Source organism: Alosa sapidissima, chromosome 19 (genome assembly GCF_018492685.1).
Source record: "Alosa sapidissima isolate fAloSap1 chromosome 19, fAloSap1.pri, whole genome shotgun sequence".
Taxonomy (NCBI): Eukaryota; Metazoa; Chordata; class Actinopteri; order Clupeiformes; family Clupeidae; genus Alosa; species Alosa sapidissima.
Window position 1 is genome coordinate 1,035,885 of NC_055975.1, and position 7,056 is coordinate 1,042,940.

Here is a 7,056-nt window from a genome sequence, read left to right on the forward strand (position 1 = left end):
CTCTCAGTAATGTTTTAAAATGAGAGCTTCGTCAGCTGGCAGTAGGCTACTTTGTCGGCAGTCATGAGAAGTTCGCTTGCTAACAGAACATAAATATGCGGCCCAGAAACCTCGTGAATAGTTCTGATTTTTTTAAAAACACTAATGAGGTTGAAATATAGCCTTTGCCTACAGCATCTCCTTAACAGTAATGTTAACAAAATGACAGCATTCATATGACAAAGGAAAACGAATTCGGTCACTCAAGACTGTGCCACAGCAACCAGTGTAGGCTACAGTCCTACCTAATAGGCATACTCGAAGCAGATAGCGTTGTCTGACGGTCGAGTGGGTTAATGCACGTATTTCTAGGTCTGCAACAGGTCTGCAACTTTCAGGCAGTTCTGAGTTCGAATCTAGGCAGGAGCAGAGCCATAAAAAGGCCTATAGGCCTATTGTTATCATTTTTTGCAAGGTGTTGCTCCTGGCAAGACTTGTTTATAAGATGTTTGGTGATTAATCGATAGCTGTTTTAGGGACACGTTAGACGTTCTTTATAATGAGCACATACGGGGAGTAAAACCACTGTTGCGCTGTTACAACTGTAGGCTATAATGATTGCAAGAACACAATATGCGCGTGTTAGTTTAGTTAGTTTTGTGATGTTTTGCACTTTTGCCTCATGTGTTTTCAGGTTTGAGGGCTTTTTTTGGCAAAATTGACCTTGGTTAGACTCTGCATATGTTATTTCTCCATATGAAAAATAAGTGTTGCTTGTTAAAACATGTGACTAGTGAAACTCAAATGATTTTAGAAATATTTAGCCAAAGCCAAAAAGTGTTACTTTGTGCCCCGCGCTCCCCCACTGCTTGTGAAAGAAGGGGGTGGGGGAGGGTATGGGATGACCAGAGCCATCTTCGCTGCTATTCAGAAAGCATCTTCTATCGTCTTTCCAGGCGCACACAGCTCGTTACCATATAGCCTATCCACTGCCTTAACAGATAGGCTCTGCTCTTGGGTTTGGCCTCACAGCGAACTCAACCCTCTTGTTGCTTGCAGTTTGTTAAATAAAGCGATGCAGATTACATTATTTATTTCTGATTAATTGCGTCTTTTGCAACATCTGCTTGTTAGGCTGGGCTACTGTCAATGTCCTGTACAGGCAAATGTTCAACAATTGCTGGTGTAGGCCTACGGGCTATAATCAATTAGCTAAATCATTTGTCCAGCTGTTTAAAACATTTTTTCGTGCTACATTCAAATGCAAAAAGTGCTTTTATATATTTTTTGTTGTCGTTTGAACGGCAATCAGGCATGTTGCGGTTGCAATTTAAGTGAAATTTATACAATATCCCAACCTATCCCACTCTGATATTTAGAGTTGTCTCGTTAAGATAAAATTCTTATTTAAATTTTGGGTTCGGCAAAGGAAGTTTTTTGCCTTTTTTATTCATGCCCTTTACAACTATTATATCTTTGCTCGCACACTGTAGGAACTGTAACGTGATTAATGACACGTTACACCCAACTCTGCTCAGCTACGACTAGAGAAAGAATCTCCCGTGTGTAAGTTCACTCCAAGTTGGCCTGCATGGCAGTAGGCTATTTCTATTTATCTATAAAATTACCACATGCGTTTGTTCAACTTTATGAAGCAGAATTACGCAGGCTATTTTCACACATTTTGTTTGAGAAAATACAGCGCACACGATTTTGGGCTGCACTTTGAAACTCGTTCCGGCGCCCCTGCCTTATTGCCTTTATGATTTCCTTATAACTTTCTTATACTAAATAGGAAATGCAAACAATGACATGCCCAACCCTGGAACTGACTGACTCTCTCTCGTGCATGCGCACGCTCTTAGCAGCCTACATTTCAAATTATGGTAGCCTAAGGTAACGTTCAAGTTAGATCTGCTGCATGAAGGAGAGTGAGAGGAAACCTGTGTCATGCTTTTATATTTGAGAAATAGGTCAACCTCTTCTCACAGTTCCAATGCATGATCCGAATAATGGTGTATTTGTTAGTCAACTTTGCAAAATACATTCGAGGCTACACTCGAAACATTCGGGGCCGAAGCCCCGGCAAAATCGGCTGGCAACGTAGTAAGTAGTAGTGGCAGAACTCCTATGACACCTTGTGGTTGTTTGTGTCAACTGCAGTTTGTGTCATTTCTGCCGAGAAAATGGGGTGAGTGATTCATGAAGGAACCCGTCCAAACTTAACTGGTACCCACTGTACGCATAGCACATACGCATAGCACATACAGTTTAGGTTATCTGTATTTTGCATCCTTTATTTTCACTTCTTGGAAGTCAACTGGACTGTGGAATAAATGACGACCTTTAGATTTAATTCTACTCTCCGTGCGTGCTTCTCTGGAATGTGTGTCGGGAGAACTCCTCATCTACCTCATGTGGCTAAAAAGTTTGGTGGAATAGCCATTACATTGTCGGAAAACTTCCGACAATGTAAAGACCGACGGCTTCGAAAGGATTCTATATGTGGACAGTTTTGTTACGGATTGTGAAGTGGAACGATCGATGGAATCAATGAATGGACAATGCATCGGTTGTGAGTAAATTTGCGGTTTTATGAATGAACGCCGCTGTAATGGAATGTTTGAAATTGTGTGTGCAAACTAGGGATCGACCGATATGTTTTTTTCAGGGCCGATACCGATATCAATTATTACCAAAACAGGAGGCCGATAACCGATATGCAAAACCGATATGTCAACTTTGTCAAAAAGGGGGGTAGATAGTAAAGGCAATATGCTGCAAAATTTTTATTCAAAAGCATTTAATTATGCAAACTTTTTTCTTCTTCTTTTGATACACAATTGTCTATCAACTTGCATCACAAGTGTAAATCCTGTGTATCATGTTAATCCAAGAGCTGAGTGATGGCAATTATTTTCATAGACTAGGCCTACACAATGGGCTATGTGCTTGTCACAAAAAGGATGCTTTGCCATCGAGTGTGTGTGTGCGTGCACGAGAGAGGGAGAGGAGAGAGAGCACGAGAGAGGGAGAGGAAGAGGTGCATGCGTGATGGCAAGTGTTGTTGAATAGTTCAACAAAACAGTTTTAAAATAGTTCTTAGGCTATTTAAGCATGCAATTTGTGTCCATATGTAGGCTATAAGCTACACTTTTGAGAGCCTAAAAGGCACGTTAATAGCCAGCTCAGGACGCGATTTAGTTAAGGTCGGATTACATTACGGCTGCTCCTGGGTGCGTCTTTTTTGACAGTCCGTTTCAAAAAGGAGCAACTAGACTTTTTTGACGTTCGCTATCGTATAATTTAGGACTTGTTTACTATGTAGGCCTAGGGATAACGTCCGCTGTGGTGTCTCGTTATTCACAATTAACAGACGAAGCGGAGGCAAAGAGCTCCTGACGCGCAGCACCCGAGTTTGTAGGCTAACTAGTAAACAGCATATCAGTAACGTGCATCAATCGGGAGTTCGCTAAACTTCGCAACTTCAGCAATGTAAGGTAGGCTACCTTCCTTACCTTAGAAAAATAGCTCCGTACAGCTGAAGCCCAGTCTACAGTCTGCCTCAGTGAGAATCCTAAACTTTCTCTGTGTTCAGTCTTCGATCCTGATTGGTTGCATTTGTGCTAACTAACAAATCAGTTAGTTCCATGTTCCGTGTTGTGCATGCATTACTTGAAAATAACTAGCTCCAGTTATGTATGAACAGTGAAGGTAACAAACTCTTAAAAATGTGAAAAACGTGAACTTGAAGTGAAAATTGAACAATATGAACTATGAAAATTGAACAACTTGAAGCTACATCTATCATGTGTGAACATGCTTAACAAAATATGGTAACAAAACATGGGAACTAAATGTGCATTACGAATAATCAGTGGGAGCCCTGTGCTTGTTTCCCTGCAACAAGAAGGTTCCATCTGGGGATGATGGAAGACAGTGACACCCTCAGTGTGTTTGAAATGTCCAGTCGATTGCACAATTTGGTCTTAGTTGCAGTCATTGCCGAAAACCTGGCCTCGCATAGATCGCACGTGGTGGAAAATGGTGCCAACGTTTTTAGCGCTTTTACGGCTATCTTGGGATATTCTGCTTTGGTTTTCATCCAAAAATCCGCCAGAGAGGTTTCCTCTGCTCTTCCTCCTGCGCTGACAAGTTAGGACTATTCGGGACATATTGACAAATGGGTTGTGGACCCACTCATTGGTTTGCCTTGGATCTTTGGAGGATGGGAAGTAACGCTCAAACTCATTTGAAAGCGCAACAAGGTGATCGCGCACCAGCTGCGAGAGAAAGGGCCCTGCCTCAGTCTCTCCCAAAACCCCCACAACTGTTTGGAACATATCAAATCCACTCGTCGTACCCACAAATCAAGCTTGGCTTTAAATGCAGCGACTTTATCTGCCAGTTTAAAGACAGTCGTCATTCTCCCCTGCAGTGACAGGTTGAGGTCATTAAGCAACCCGAATATGTCACACAGGTAAGCGAGTTTTGACACCCAGCCCTCATCACTAAAATATGCAGCTAACGGTGACTTTTTTTCTGTAAGAAATCTCTGCAGCGGCTCTCGCAACTCAAACACTCTGGCCAGTGACCTGCAACCAACCAACTTGGATAGCGTACCACGGTGACCCATTCACCCTCTCTAACAACTGTGCCTCAATATCCTCTGACATATCATCAATTCGCCTATGGACAGTGCTTGCAGAAAGCAGTACCTGAGCTATTTTTTTAGCTGCAGCCTCCCCAAGGAGTTCATTGCACATGCCTTTACCAGCAGGCAGAATTAACTCTTCCCCAATAGTAAAGGGCTTCTTAGATTTAGCAATCCGACTAGCCACTATGATGCTTTTAGCGCAGCCACGTTCACCGATGTAGTTTTTTGTCCTTCTTGCTCGCGTTTCTTACGCTCAAAGAACTCAAGGGATTTGTCTTTAAGTGTAGGATGCTTGGACTCTAGATGTCAAATTAGCTTTGATGGTTTCATTGCTTCGTTTGACAACCTATCGTCAAATACCACACATAAAGGACTTGGTGCATGCGAGTCACCGGTCTCTGCGAAACCATATTTTAAATATGACTGGTCATATTTTGTATTGAATGACCCCTTCTTTTTCTTTGAGGTATCTGGCTCACCATCGTCAGTGGGTATTATTGCGAATGTGACATTATTGCAAATTAAATTGAGTTTATTTAGTTTGCATGCATTTTTTTTAAAACTCTTGTCGTAGACTACGGCCCGGTTAGGAATGCCCGGTGGTTGGGGACAGCTGCTCTAAGGCTTTGCCGGCCATTCATGCCCTAGAGAGAGAAGAAGCTGCTCTAAAGTCTAGGAAAGAACAGATTGAGTTGCAATCTCAGTTAGCAGCAGAGGCTAAACTCAGAGCACTTAGTGATAGTGAAGAACTACAAGGAGATGCTATGAATGAATATTATCGTAGAGGCAAAGAAGAAAACTTTGAGCCCACTTTTGCTGATGCTTCTGCAATTGACTTTGTACCTCTGAAAGCAGTACCAAAAACCCTGTTCCAAACAGCAGTTCGGCATATGCAGGGCAGCTCTAGGGCAGCTGCAACCTCATCAAGCCCACAAGTTGATTCAAGCAATGACCCCACAGGAGACCACTGTGCCATGCTGCAAACACAGAAGAACCTCATTGATCTCATGATGAGGCAACAAAATCTTTCCCTCTTACCGAAAAGAGAAGTCCCAGTCTTTGACGGTAACCCACAATCTTTTCAGTCTTTTATTCATGCTTTTAAATACCTTATTGAGGACAAGACTAGGAACTGCCAAGATAGGCTGTACTCTCTAGAACAGTAGGTAGGTCAAGGACCTAGTCCACAGTTGTTTGCATATGGAGGCCCGCCAAGGCTACACAGAGGCTAAACAACTATTGCGCAAACATTTCGGAAATGAAATAAGAATAGCAAATTCCTATCTGGAGAAGGCACTGAACTGGACATCTATAAAACCTGATTACTGCCAATCCCTTCATTCGTATGCTTTATTTCTAAGAGAGTGTTACAAAGCCATGCAAAACTTGGATTACCTTGATGAATTAAATTGCTCATTTCCAAGTTGCCATACAAACTCCGTGAACCATGGAGGACCAGAGTGTATGAATTTTCCCAAAAGAACTATGCACGTGTTAGATTGACATCTTGTAGACACCACCAGACCTCTCAAGTCTCACGCATTGAGCGTGATACACACACATTTCAATGACTTCACACGCTCACACGCCACACATGGCATTTCTCACTCCGAGAAATTATTAACTTTAGCCTACCACACAGAAATTTCTAAGGGCTATATTTTACAAACGTGTCACACAACGTTGCTGTCTGTGCGCTCATTCAGCTCAGAGAGCTGCTGTTAAATAACCTATCGGCCAATCAGAAAATAGGATTTCTCAACCAATCAGGAAATAGTTTTGTTTTGATGTGGGTCCGCAACGTGGAGACTGCTGGTCCGCGGAGTCGTGGAGTGAAATTAGTCCCGTGCTTCGTCTGATAATTTGCTGCGCAGTTGATCAAGATACCGCGGACCGACAAAAAAAGAAAACAAACGTTTCTGCTATCGATGTCATTGGAGCCATACAATAAAGTGATGGTATGCGCGTTCATTCAATGCAGGCGCCTGCGCGAGAGAAACCGAAACTAATCGATAACGTTTGGTATCAAAGCTCCGCTTCAACCTGTTATTGAATGCTGAATGCTATTTAATTGTTTAACGACACTTGACAACAACGTTCATTTTTGGAACTTCCATAGAAACAGAGCAGAGACTGTATAATACACTGTATAGCACTGAGTAGCCTATTATATAGTCAAATTTGAATATAACGTGGCCAAAAGCTATTGTAGCCTTCTTTCTATCTGTTAAAGATCAACAGATCAGTGATTTACGCCTATCTGCTCACCAAAAAAGCTGGTATTGTGTTTCCTGAATCCTTCAGGCATTCAAATTAAACGTCATTAAAAAACATGTAGGCTATTTTTTTTTCTCCATTTCCTACCAATGTATGATGCTTGCATGAGGGAAACATCCCAAAACAATAGCACCCATATAATT